This window comes from Coturnix japonica, chromosome 3, assembly GCF_001577835.2.
Source record: "Coturnix japonica isolate 7356 chromosome 3, Coturnix japonica 2.1, whole genome shotgun sequence".
Classification (NCBI taxonomy): Eukaryota; Metazoa; Chordata; class Aves; order Galliformes; family Phasianidae; genus Coturnix; species Coturnix japonica.
Window position 1 is genome coordinate 92,335,734 of NC_029518.1, and position 14,406 is coordinate 92,350,139.

Here is a 14,406-nt window from a genome sequence, read left to right on the forward strand (position 1 = left end):
TGTTTTGATACAGAAATTTGAGAATAGGCTACAAGAATGCAAAAAAAAATCATCACATATATTTATATTTCTAGCTGTATTTTCTGTTGACATAAATACATTACCGGCAAATTTTGATATGGAATATATAGAGTTGCAGTGAAACATGTTATCGTGTCTCTTCAAGGCGTATATAAGCCATGTCTTACCAGAGAAAAATATCCCTCATTTCATAATCACATCTAATTTGTGTAATTATTTTTGGTAGTACACACATTTGTAAAAAGATGAAGCACAGAAATATTAAAAGTTCATCAGAAATCTCTGATGAACATTTTAGATCTCATTGAGAATTACACCCACAGCCACTGAACCAGACTGATGCGTTGGTTTCACACAAACAAGGTCAAATACCCCACTACTTTTGTTCTCCCTTCTTTTTTTTAATTAATTTTTTTTAATTAAAAAAATACAAAAATAAAACCAAGTTTTGTTGCTTGTATGCATTAACAATATTATATATTTTACAAGGGCTGCTCTGAATGTAGTGCCTCCTATTCCATTATGTGAGCCCACAGTGTTAGAGGTTAATGTTGGTGGGATGGTAATAGAGGTTAAACCTTTCCATTACATGTTTTTTGCCATTCAACTGATGGCAAAAGAGGGGCAGTCTGACAAAATGATGTCCGAACTGGAAGTGCAGATGGAGCAAAGGTGTAGAATTGAATTCCTCTATGTGTAAAAAAATGACACCCATTGCCTAGCTGATGTTGTAACTGTTAAAAAATAGTGCTTTGTAGCTACAAATCTTCTCTAACAAATACTGTTATTGTGATCCTTGTATCTCTTGTAGTTTCCATGGAATTAAATTGGAGGTATTACATTTGGAGCAGCCTCCATATATCCAGCTCAAGACAGTTCCTCTTCACTCAGTGCAGTCCAATCGTGTCAAAAGGTTAGATAATGTCAAGTCACCTCAATAAGCCTTTCCAGGTATGTGTGGGCTTCTTGCATGACTTAGGTTATAAGTACAATGGACAGTTTGGAGATATCTATTTCTATTCTTAACACCCTGGTGATTCCTAAGAATAAATTTTTCCTTTGCATGGAGAAGGGGACATCATGGTAAGTAAATGATAAAGGAATAAATTATTCAGAAGAAAAAAGAAATAATTTAAGTATTGACCTGTGTTTGGAAGTTTTTCCCAAGGGAACTCATGGTAGAACCATTGATCAGCTACTTATAACAAAGGAAAACAAAACTCTTAGGAACAAATTTTTCTGTAGGGAATTATTTTGTTATGTACAAGCAAATCATCATGGTGACCTCTTAACTCTAGTTCATAGACATTTTCTTTGAGTTTGTGATACCAGGTAATGAATGTATTGACTCAGTGTAAAAATTAGCTGGCTTAAGAGGATTTTAAAAGTAAACATGTGGAGCACAGTTTGAAATATTCGTATATTCCTCTTTTAGTAGGCAAATGTAAATATTATTCCACATGCTATCAAGTAATTCCAAAGCTAAGGGTACTCACCCCAAGAATGGTCATGATCAAAATCTAACAAAGTCTTTTTGAAAGGCTCAGTGTATATAAATTAAAGGTAGCCAAAGGAAGACATGACTCCATTCTAGCTCCTGGGGAGAGAACTGAGGGCCACTTGCTCTTGTTAGTTCAGTAAACCATTCCCACTGCTAGCCTAGTCTGAGATACAGATAATCCATATGTGAGGCAAGGAATATGTATGTCTATGCCTTTGTGTCTCAGAAATGCCTGATTCATGAAGCTTAAGCAGAACTTGATGAATGCATGTGGATAATGCTTTCTATGCAGACCACACCTATCATAGACTGAAAGAGATAACTGTTTACATAGTCAAGAATTATAGGATCAGGTACTGAGCAGGTGGAGAATTCTTGTACTGTCCTCACGATGATTGTGCTCTTATCTGTGCAGTGATTTGGCTCCCAGAAAAGAAGACAATGAGTCACCTTCATCTATACACCCTGCCTACTTAATTGGTGTTGACTAGGAAAATTACTCAAAACCAAGTATTCATTTGAATTCTTTCCACTAGGGAAGACACTGGGCTGAGTCTTCACTTCTGAGCAACTGCACAAATGCAGATAATAAAGTTCCTCAGTCAGGTCCTCTCTGTTCCACACCAAAGCAGGCAAAGATGTCTAATAAACATCCAGGATTTAGGTGCTGTAATTTGAAAGTAGAGGCTTCCTACAAGACTGTTCTTGGTTTCCCTTATTAACTAGTTTTAGACAGCTTCAACCTACTTACAGGAATAAGGAATGATTCAATGGAAGTGGCCACACACCCCCATGTAAGATAACTATGAGTCTATGTTCTAGGATATAGGTTCCCCTTGCTATGTCCAGGTATATACTTGTTGACACCACACTGCTGGAAACAGCTGTCCAGAGAGGAAATTCCAAGCCTCACCATTCAGTGAGCAGAAAATACAGAAGACGAAAAAAATCTTTTATTATTTTACTTTTTAACTGTACCTAATTTTTTTTTCAGTGACATAATTGGAAAATATTCCCAAAAGAGAAGAAACCAAACATTTTTATTGTTCCTATCTGCACCATGTTTATGGGCGCTATTCTGCTTCAGTCAGCATTTGATTCACTTATCCTCTGATGAGTTTCTTCCAAATCTTTAATTGTAAGTAAATGCCTACTGATAGGCAGATTCCATCTCTTAGTTAAGTTTACTTAATCAGTACATTCTTAAAAATATTCTGTCAGATTTACTTCGCAATCTATTTCTGGAGCATTACTGGTAGTAAAAAATCTTTGCTACTGGTTACAGCACTTTCATCAGCCCCATAAAGGGAAGAGAAACTGCATCATCGGGAATCATTTATGGAGGAAGCTTCTGGATATGCAGACAGCTTCTGCAGGATGCTGAAAGCTCATATCTTTTAGTCAACTGAGATTCAGAACTAGGGGAGTATGTGACTTCAGCATTGCCAAATCTCATAATTTGCATCCTGAGTTTTATGTCAGTTTGCTGTTTCTTTTCCATTAAGCTTCAGCTCCTGGGGTCACACAATTAAGGAAGAATCTCAGCTTAAGCTTATAAAAGTAATAGATTCCAGTTTCTGGATCAGAATTGAAAGCTAGATAAATGAACTGAAAAACAAACAAACAAACAAACAAAAAAAAAACCAAAAAAAACTAGGAGTTGCCTAGTTTTATTAAGTCTTGTGATTTTTGAATCATTTTTCAGAATTCTATAATCAGAATCATGAAGAAGGGAATAGACCACTAAAATCATCTAGTCCGATATTGACCCATTGACTGTTGGAAGACCAGTACAGCTTCTGAATGCCAATGACTGGCAGTCCTGTGGCTCACAGAGCTCACTGCAAACAGGGGATGAAGTCTTTTACTTGGAGCATTGCTGTATAGCATGATAAAATGAAAATAATAGAAATGCTGGAGCTGTTGTTAAATGTACGTTATCTAAAGGCCACCTGCCTGGCAGATCAAGGCAATGAATGCATACAGAACTATTCTCAGCGCTGATTTTTGCACTTCCTTGACTTCAGTATGGTTTTACTTAACACATACACCTGCGGAATTGAAATCAATCCAACCATACATGATATTCAAACTCAAAAAAAGCAACAATAACAAAAAAAAAAAAAAAAAAAAAAAGAATCAACCAGAATAAATTACAGAGTTAACAGGACCAGCATTAGACCAGTAAAAATAGCTGATGAACCTTGCCAGCTGTTGAAAAACTGTCTGTGGGATCAGTTCCTTTGTTCTTCTCTAATAATAGTTTCTGTTTATGTTTCACTTTTTTTTCCCCTTTCTTTTCTTTTACTTTTACTGTTTTCTTTTCACTTTGATGTTGAAAACAGCCACAGCTGCAATACAAAAATTATTGTTCCTACTTTCATATGCAAGTTCATGCACTCAGAGGCAACTTTTTTATGCATACACATTACATGTGCAAATGCATGCTCACATGTCTAAGTATATGCATGCAACAACAAGCTATACACTTTTTGTCAATGTACTCCAATTAGATCTGAAAAAGAACTATGTTTTGCCTAACAGAACAACAACAACAACAACAAAATGAAGATCTTTTTAATTACAAGATTCCAGTAACACATAAGAACTTCTTCACCTCTGTGAAACTCTCTGTAAGTCCATTCCAAAGGCATCAGATAACGTAACCCATACAGATAATATGCCCCATACAGATAATATGCCCAGTTCAGGTAATATAACTTATACAGATAATATTCATTTACATTTTCATTCATTTAAACATTGTATTTGCATCAGATACTCTAAGCATCCTAACCAACAATCTTTCTGGAACTAACAAATTTCACAAGTATAATGCAAGCCCAGCAGCGATGTGGAGGTAACAGGGATCAATGTTCCCACAAGTATTGTACCAATTATCAGAGCCCTTCCTATCTAGCTTTTTCCATTGCAGTTCCTCATACACAGATGAGATAAGATAAACCCTCAAGGGTACTCTGAAATCTAAAGCTCTGGGCTTTGAAAACATTGAAAACATGAGGTTGTAGAGTAACTTCCAAAAACCAGAACACTCCTAAAATTGATTTCTCTTTTTTTAAATTAGCCTCATGAACCTCCTGTGATGCTGATAGATATACAATCATTCCTTTTTTGATGGGAGGAAAGAGAAGAGCCGGGAAATGTAAATGGCTTACTCAAGGTGACACGGGAAGTCTGTGAAAGTTGCAAATTGAACCCAGGTCTTCCAACTCCCAATTCAGCCTTTACATCAATCACAAAACCTTCCTTCCTCTGCTGCATATTTAAAAACAAAAAGCATTTATAACTTCACAAACAGTTTCTTTATTAGCATATCAAATAGGATTCCAGTAGTGGTTTTATTCCCCTTGAAATTTGACTCAATTTACAAAATAATCCCAATTATCACAATATATCTTAAAATATCAGTGTGATAACAAATCCTAACTGCTAGAGCACAACTTAGGAAAATTAGCAGAACAAATATGTCACACTAGGTCAGGGCACAGAAACACCGCAGAACTACTAGGTGCTAACCAAAGCAAATAAACTGAAGATTATGGCTGAAACACTTTGGGCACATTCATCATATGGATATGCTAGAGAATGGGAGTATGGATGAATTTTTAGTTCCAATTATTATCGTTTTTATAGACCAGCATTAACAATTTAGTTCAGGGTCTAGTAGCACTGGTTTTCCAAGCAACGTAAAAAAATACAGAGCGCATATTTGAAAATACAAGATTGTAATCTGCCACAGATATTGTGAGTATCTTTGGTAAGTCATATCTATTTTATATCTCATATTTCTTTAACATAAATGGATGATAATAGCTGCAGATGAAATGCCTAAATACAAGGCTAGGGATGCTACTTTGTCCTTATAACTTATGTCAGAGTTAGCAGGGTCAAGACAAGAGACCAAAGGACTGTACTCTAACATCAGAGCTAAATCTCTAAATAAATACCTTCTTTCATAAAAATTAAACCAGCTCTGAAATATAAATATATTTGCATGACTTAAATTTATACATGTACAAATATTCAGATAAGTCAGAAAGAGGATTAGCAGCTACATCAGAATGCATACATATATGCACGTGCACATGCTGAAAATCCCGCTGCCTCTTGGAAATGTCTCAAGAATGCCTTAAAGTTCTAGAAATCATTGCCATTAGTTCACCTTCCCAGGAAGATAAAAAGAAACTGTTTCAAGTATCTGAATAACAAAAATATAGTTTATGGAGGTGACAGGAGCACAGCAAGCAGCAGCAGCAGCATCTTATTTGAAGTTTTTAACCATTTCTGTATTTCACTTCTAAATTACTCCCAGTGATTTTTACAGTGCCAGCAGCCAGAGTGAACTCTCCTTCCTTTCATCCCATCTGCTTCCCCTGGACACTTCCCATCCCTGCTAAAAACATTCTGCAAATTTCAGTGGTGTTGTAGCTCTACAGCAGGAAACAGCTGGTATTGGCAGCCTGCAGGCAAGGACATCACACAAGATGGAACTTGGATACCAGCACAGCAGCTCAGATGAATGAGCATATTCTGTGGCATCAGGTTATTACATAGCAAACTCTACCTAAAAACAGTAGCATGGCTATGAGGGGAGGCAAAGTCCTGACATGAGACAGTGCTGACCTCTGGCAAGTGGGATGAATTGTATGGTAAGTGAAAAAGAAGATCTACTTTCAAACTAAGGCACTCTGTCACAAATGTATATGGTTGGTATTGTGGATGGTTGGTAAGCCATTTCATCAGTGTGCTCTGCACACAGTGAGTTCATAATCTGTAATATAGTGGGAAGCAATCATTTCAAACAGGCTGAGAGAGCTGGGGCTTTTCAGCCTGGAGAAGATAAGGCTTTAGGGGTACCTTACAGTGACTTCCAGTACCTGAAGGGGGCCTAGAGGAAAGCTGGGGAGGGACTTTTTAGAAGGGCGCATAGTGACAGGGTGAGGGGAAATGGCTTTAAACTAGAATGGGGTAAGTTTAGACTAGCTGTTGGAAATAAATTCTTTACTGTGAGGGTGGTGAGACACTGGAACAGGTTTCCTAGCAAGGCTTTGAATGTCCCCTCCCTGGAAGCAAAAGGGCTTTGAATACCCTGGTCTAGTGGGAGGTGTCCCTGCCTATAGCAGGGGGTTGGAACTTGATTATCTTAAATGTCCCTTCCAACTCAAACCATTCTATGATTCTATGATAATTTTGGGAGAAATATGGAGGATGCTGCTTCAGATACAGCTGTAGCCTTCACCAGCATGTCAAAAGCAGCTCCAGCTTCCTCTTGAATTTTACTTTTCCTGGAAAAATATATTGTTGGCCAGTCTTCCTGCCCCATGAAAGGAGACCGAATTGGGAAAAGTCAGCGTCTCCCTTATTCCTCTAAGGATTAAACATTTTTATCACTGGAGGAAGGATATGACAGGAAAACCTTGGGTTCCCATAGAGCAAATTTGTCATCTTTAAAATTCTAGGTCTTGGGTGTTCCTGTATCAGGCCTCCTCCTGTTAAATGCAAACTAATGGAAGAATGCTAAAATGGGTATCCTTCTTTTGAATTGATAGAGACTTAGATTCTTATCACCTTAGAATCTCTAGGATGGAGAAAAATGCTACTAGGAAACAGTGAACTAAAGCTGTAAATGTTTGGAGATGAAAAATATGTTTGGAATTAAGAGGTAAATGAATGTTGGAAGAACTGATGAGACAAGCAGAGTTTTGGGAATGGGATACTAAACCATCTTAGGGACCAGGGACCAGGGTGCTCTGGGACTCAAAATTAATGGGAAGCCTGAAGATAGAACAACTTATAAAGTATAGTTATTTAAGTAGTGAGCTGAAATATACTCATACTTTTTGAATAAATCTTACAATTTTGCAAACCAGTCTTGTGATTTTTGATTCTTTGTAACTGTCAACACTGTATGCAGTACATAAACACAAATGTGATATAGTTTTTTGTACGTAGGAAGGAAGAACACTAAAACATTTCCCAGATCATTTACAACCCTTATGAAGTATTTTTTCCACTCTCCTGAAAACTAAGTTTACGAAGTAAAATAGTCCACCAAAAAACATTTTCAGGATAATCCCACCAGAAGCTTGAGCTGGTTAAGGGATTTTCTGTTCTTGCCAATCAAATAAAATTTACTTGCTCAATGTATTATGCTGCTCCTGCTCTCCCATCACTTCAGGCTGGGGCTCATTGTTCCACTGTCATGATCAGAGATGAAAATACATACCAACATTAATCTTCTGTGCTTTCTAGCATCACACACCAATATCCTCCCACAGTGGCTGGTTCTCTCACACTGATCAACCATTCTGCTGTTTACATAGCACACATGGATGGGAGTTAGTAATCAGTTACAACAAGCAGACAATTCTTGAAGGGAACCTTTGGAGAAAAACAAAAAAAAATCTCTATTTTCATTTGTTCTTTGTGCTGCCAGTTTTCATGTGACTGTCGCAATCCAATTAGGAAATTTATTTTGCTTTCACTGGAATTGAATTAGACAAATGATTGGATAATGTCATAATTAAAGGCTGTTACTCTTCCATCTCTCAGCTGCTTCTTGAGCACTAGAGTTCATTGTATTACTTTTAGTTGATATTGCACTTTTCTAGTCCTGACTCTTTTACTCTCCAGTCTTCCTGTCCGTCTGTCAGTCATCCTGGTAATTCAATCAAACTACACACACTATCATAGGGAAAATATTTTTTTACTTCAGAATGGGTGAAGCAAGAGTTGAACAAACAATCTATCAAATTCCCATCAGGAATAAAAGTTCATAATTTTGGTTGGAACTGGTTATATGAAGATATTAACATTACGATCAGGTTTGATTCCAGATCCATGGTCACAATTAGGCTAGTGCACAGATTCCATACTAGAAGAGTGGTTTATGTTTTGTTTGGGTAACATCTGTTTACAAGAGTGGATAGGGATACAACAAGGGGGAATGGATTTAAACTGAGACAGGGGAGATTCAGGCTAGATATCAGGAGGAAGTTTTTCAATCAGAGAGAGGGAGGTGACACACTGGAACAGTTGCCCAAGGGGGTTGTGGATGCCCCATCCCTGGAGGTATTCAAGGCCAGGCAGCCTGGTCTGGTAGTTGATGACATTTCACATAGCAGGGGGGTTGAAACTACATGATCGCTACAGTACTTTTCAACCCAGGCTATTCTATAATTCCATGGTTCATCTCCTTTTCCCCACTGTTTTCCACTTGCTAAAATACTGTGTCAAAAGAGGGACGGAAAAGGAGAGAGGACTTAATGTCTGGATAACTAGGACACCATGACTGTTGAGTATACACTAGTATATTCTGACATATGGTGTGCAATAAACATCTGTTGATTTGCTTTCTTTTGTCAAGGTAAGTTCTCAGAGTTTTTCCTCAAATACAGTCACAAAATGCTCCTCCGAGACAAAGCGTGGAGGGGTTGCACTACAGCTTCTGTACGCAGATGAGTAGAAATAAAGCTTAGTACAAATTAAATAAAAACAAATCATATATATATATATATATGTGTGTGTGTGTGTGTGTGTGTGTACCTAAGTATATACTTAGATATATATATATATCTAAGTACCAAGTAGCCAGAAGGTGGTGATTTGACTTGAGCCATCAGCTAATATCACCATGTGACCTTTCACTTGCTGTTTGACCATTTTGTGACTTAGCAAGTTCAGCTGAAAATAAAAGCAAGATTTCACTGGAAACCAGACATCGAGTATAAACTGTGGTTTCCTAGATAAATAAATTACAAAAGAAAGTTTTATAGGAGTCACACAGCCAGTGTCTAGCACTTTGAACAGACAGTGGGTAACAAAAACCGTATGTGGGAATGCTGTGTGGCAACACTGCTGTACTACAGATTCCTCATCCAAATTTGCAAACGATCAGAACAGGCCTTATTTCTGAACATTTGAAATGACAGCAAGCTAAGATAAGATCCCCTCAAAGCAGTGCCTCATCACAGTATTTTGATGAGCTACACTGAGATATTTCACAGAGCTGAATAATATTTGATGTCCAGAAGTGGAACAAATATCCCTTCATACTATAAACATGGATCTAATCAGCTTCATTTTTTCTCGTCTAGCACTGCTTCCCACTGACAAGCATTTATCAGTTATCCCACTGAGCTCAATCAAGACTTTTGTCAGTAGTGTGTGATACAGCAAATTGAAAGATGCCACTGCACCATCCAGTGACTATGATTTTAAGCATTTTCTTTCCAATTTATGTAATTATGTCATGTAAATGTTCATTTAAGTTTTCGTGAATGAAAAGCCCTGCCTGAGTATTCAGGAAAGCATATCAGAAAGGCAAACTCTTTGAGGTCCCAGTTGAACAACTTATCTCACAGTCCTACAATAACTACAGCCAATTATATTTAACTTTTGTTTCTTCAGGCTTTCTAGAAGCTTGTCTTCTCTGATGAGATCTGCTTTAGCAGTCAGTCCCACTCTGCTTACTGTTACAATGGCTTTCCTGATTTTTACAACATTAATCATGTTTCATTACTGACCACAACTAATACTTGGAGTTGAGTGCTTCAAAACGATTTGTATGCATTTATTCAAACTCAGTAAAGCTCGTAGAAATCAGGAGACAAGTGTAACAATGGACGAAACATGATGCACTCAGGATGTCTTCACTTCATTTCTGGTAGGAATGTAGCATCTCATAAAACTTGCTGCCAAAATTGAGACTTTTAGCAGTCTATTGGGATTCACTAGCAAAGTATTCTGGATCTACCTGGGAATTTTGCACTTTTGTTCTTTAGGACTCTATCCTTCACCGCTGTTACAAATCATCAACGTACAGAACTCCACTCTAAGCCCACTTGTTCCACATTCAGTAGATTGATAATTAATAATAAAGGTCTACATGACAGCACAGTCATTATGTAGACTTTTCACCCAAAATGGTGCCACATGCTGATAGTTCACCTGGCTTCCTGCTGTGCTAAGATCTCTTTCACACCTCTGTAAGTCACATCAAATCCTGCCAACCCTTTATTTCATCTTTCTCACACTGGGGCTTTTTGGAGGGATATTCCTGGCAGAAGGAATGTGACTGTCAGCCGCAGCAAACCACTTTCTTGCTGGGAATATTATTGTTTGGCAACCAGCTTTCGATTGCCTCAGAACTGTACTGAATTGTTTCCACTCTGGTCAAAGCAAGAGAGCATTGCCAGCAGACACAGATGGAGTTGTCAAGAAAATGTGAAGTGCTGATATGGCCACGTGCAGACTATGACTCACAGTAGGGACTATCCTCTGCAGATCAGCTGAGTCTAGACTGACAATTCTGCCACCAAGAATGCTGTGACTTGGCTTGTGAAAACACTACTAATATTTATGTGACCCACATGATAAAAAGTCACAGAAAATAACTCTTGATTGTTATTCTTACAGTGCAGTCTGTATGTCACTAATTCAAAGTATTAAATCAACATACATAAAGATTATGAACAAAAAAGCTCCTTCCTACTTCCAAACTAAAGGACTTCTAGAGAAAACTTGGTCAGTGATTTGCATGGGCAGAGCCCCACAAGTTATAGAGTACCACCAGAAGAAATTGTGCTCAGTTGTGTCAGGAATTTGACAGACGTAGATATTGCACGGCAGGTAGTACTCACTGCGGCTGATTGCCATCAGCCCACCTTGCTTTCTTCCAACCTCATGCAGTCACTCAGTTCTTTTGGTGCCTGCAGAGCAGAACACACAGGCAGCTCTTGTGAGTGCTCCCTGCCCTGACTTCATATGTGGTCAGAGTTGTTTCTTAATATGCGCACAGTTCTTGTCCTAATTGCTTTCACAAAAGATGACCACACTGCAGCTCTCTGAGTGTGTGAGTGAGTTACATTCCAGATTGCTGTCTGTCTATTGTTTTCTTCCTTGCTGTGTGAAAAGAGTGATTCTGTATATAAAAAGCCTGTTGGGAGAAATGTGTTTTTTTTCCCCAACAGTGAGCAGATGGCCCACAGATTTTGTGCATCATTTGTAAATTATTTCAAAGTCTATTTATCTATTCCAAAGAGATTACTGGAATCTACATCTGCATTTTCATGTAATTGTTTCCATGTCACATGAATGAGGCATGAGAGGGTTACAAAGAAAATATGATCACCTATAATACAACTGGCTGACGTCTGCAAGAATTTGGGGACCTATCTGCTAAACCCTTACTATATTTTTTTCCTTAGTCCGTATCACACTTTATTTTCTGTTGTTACTGAAAAATATTCAAGATGATAAATCACTCACTGGCAGAAATTAGAGAAGCATGTACCTCAAGAGATCATATATCGCAGTCCTTGGGAAAGATCAATTCTATCCAAAATAGTCCTGACCAATGATCTGATGTCTATTTACCGTGTTCTAAAAAAGAACTTAAAGAAAAAATGTGAAAAATGTCCTTGTTATTTAAAAAAAAAAATAAAAATATTGGCAGGAATACACATGAAAAGTGTGTTATCTCTGAGATCTCTGAGAGATTTTATCTCAGGATTTTATCTCAGATGCACATCAGGACTTTTCTATGATGCCAAAAAACGGAGGGTAGCTGAAGTGAAGGCTTATAGACATCCATGTGGTAACAGAGCTGCTGAAGTGCCTTGGATCACTGAACGTCACAAGCCTGCTTTGACGAAGATATAAGGGCAAGACTGATTCTATGATTATAGCATAGATGCATATGCAGCTCAACTCAACAGATCTTATAAGGATGAAGATAGGATGGAGATCTGCTGGGTAGACAAGGTCATGAGAGCTCTTTCGGGAAGTTCTCTAACTTAAATTTTTAAGCAATACTGAAATGCAAACTGTAAAGATCTCAGCATAATGAGTTTTTTAAACACTGAGATGTGATGGATCATTTGGTGCAGAAATTCATAAATGAAAAAGATACTTTATGAGGGAGGGAGGAGTGAGGTACCATCCATCTTGTTGAAGAAATGATAAAGTTTTATAGGAGGAAGACAGAATCAGATTTATGTAAGTCAAATTAAACTTCTCAAAACAATATCACTTAATTCTGCAGCTTACAGGAAAAGAGAATCAAAATGTTGCTTACTTAAACCATTACACTTGAGAGAAACCAATTGACCAGCTTTGGAAAAGCACTGAGAACCCCAATGATACCTGATAATTCTACCTGGTGATTTACTTCTGAACATTAATTTTATATCATCAGGCTATAAACACCTGCAATTTGTTCTCCAAAGGGCAAAATATATTGAGGAATTTAGATAAAGATGAATCATTATAAATGTGTACATGATGTAGTTATCTTAATCACACCTTTCCAATAAGATGCTTATCAAATCCGAATATAGGATAATATCAATATTAGTTTTATGGAATCTAATATTAGTCAAAATCTGCTCCCATGCTGGAATTCCTGCCTTGAGAGCACAGCCACAGTTAAGAATAGATGCCATTGCCTGCTTATTATAGGATAAATAAGGTCACTAGGGAGTTCTACAGAGGATTCCATCTGAATGCCAGGAAGTATGCTGTGATCTCAATATAATCTGAGACACTGGGAAAACAGTCTTGCAAAACTAATACAGGATGCAAAGGGCTCCTCATTATTAAGAAATCGATTTGAACAAAAGAAAACAAAACAACAGCAACAAAAATGTAGAGTGAACCTGGATCCAAAAAGTTGGGATCCACTTCAGTTCTCCTGGGCTCTCAGTGTTAGGAATATAAATGGAGCAGATAATGCCAGAGGAGTTAAGGGAGTACTCTTCTCGTTCTAGCATAAAACCTAACTTACTTCAGTCTCTGTGAAGTTGTGTTGTATAAAGTAGATATGAACCTACCTTAAGAATATTTCAAATTCATTTTTGATATTTGCTCTTAATTAGGGATTTTTTCTGTTAAGTATATTCTTGAGACTTAGATGACTGTGTGCATTAGATGTCCTTGTTCTGTACTTATGAAACAGAGAGTGTGGGTCAGGGTTAGATGAAAAAAACAAAGAAAATAAAAACGATCATGGGGACCCTGGCTTTCAGAGAATAAAATGCATTATTCTCAGATTTATTCATCCATCTTAGCATCTGCGTCTCTATTGTTACAAGAATCACACAGTAATCATAAATATTCACAGTGCTGTATGTTCAAAAGGACTTTGCAAACACAGATTTGATATGGAAGGAGCATCTTTTCATTTTGGCTTTGTGTTCTGCTTTGCACAAGGAGATCCAGATCCCTGACCAAGGCTGTTGAACTTTGCTGCCACACAGATGAGTCACTCTGGTCTGTCACCAACCTAGAGACCATAACAAGCTCTTGCATGTCCTGAAATTGTCCAAATGGAATTTGTTTAGGTTGCTCTAGTTTAAGAAATGGTTATGACTTTTAAGCATACAGACCTCTAGAGCTACTGAACCAATCTGTTTAAAACTTGGCTTGCACTTGAGCACTCAGTGGGACATACGTAAGTTAGGCTTTAAGTACATTCATTGTTGTAGCAGCTGTGAAGAGCATATTGTTTCACACTTAGAAGAACAACAAAGTATTTTTGACTGAACTTCCTCAAGACATTTGCCTATGGGTTTGAGACAAAGCAGAACATTTCCGATTAGTAAGAATTAATTTGTTAGAAATAACAAGAAAGACGGATGACGTATCCAAACCAGAACAAATAGAAAGTTAGACTGGACGACAGGAAAAGCAGCATGTACAGAAAAACTCCTAAATTATAAATTTAACACTGACATAGACTTTGTGAAGAACAACAGAAAGCTCATAAGTAATCAACTGAACGATCTGCTCTGGTTTTTTATTTGGAATTGCTGTAGTTTTTTTTTCTCCTTTCATCCTCAGAGGTCATTTTTACAGATCCACCA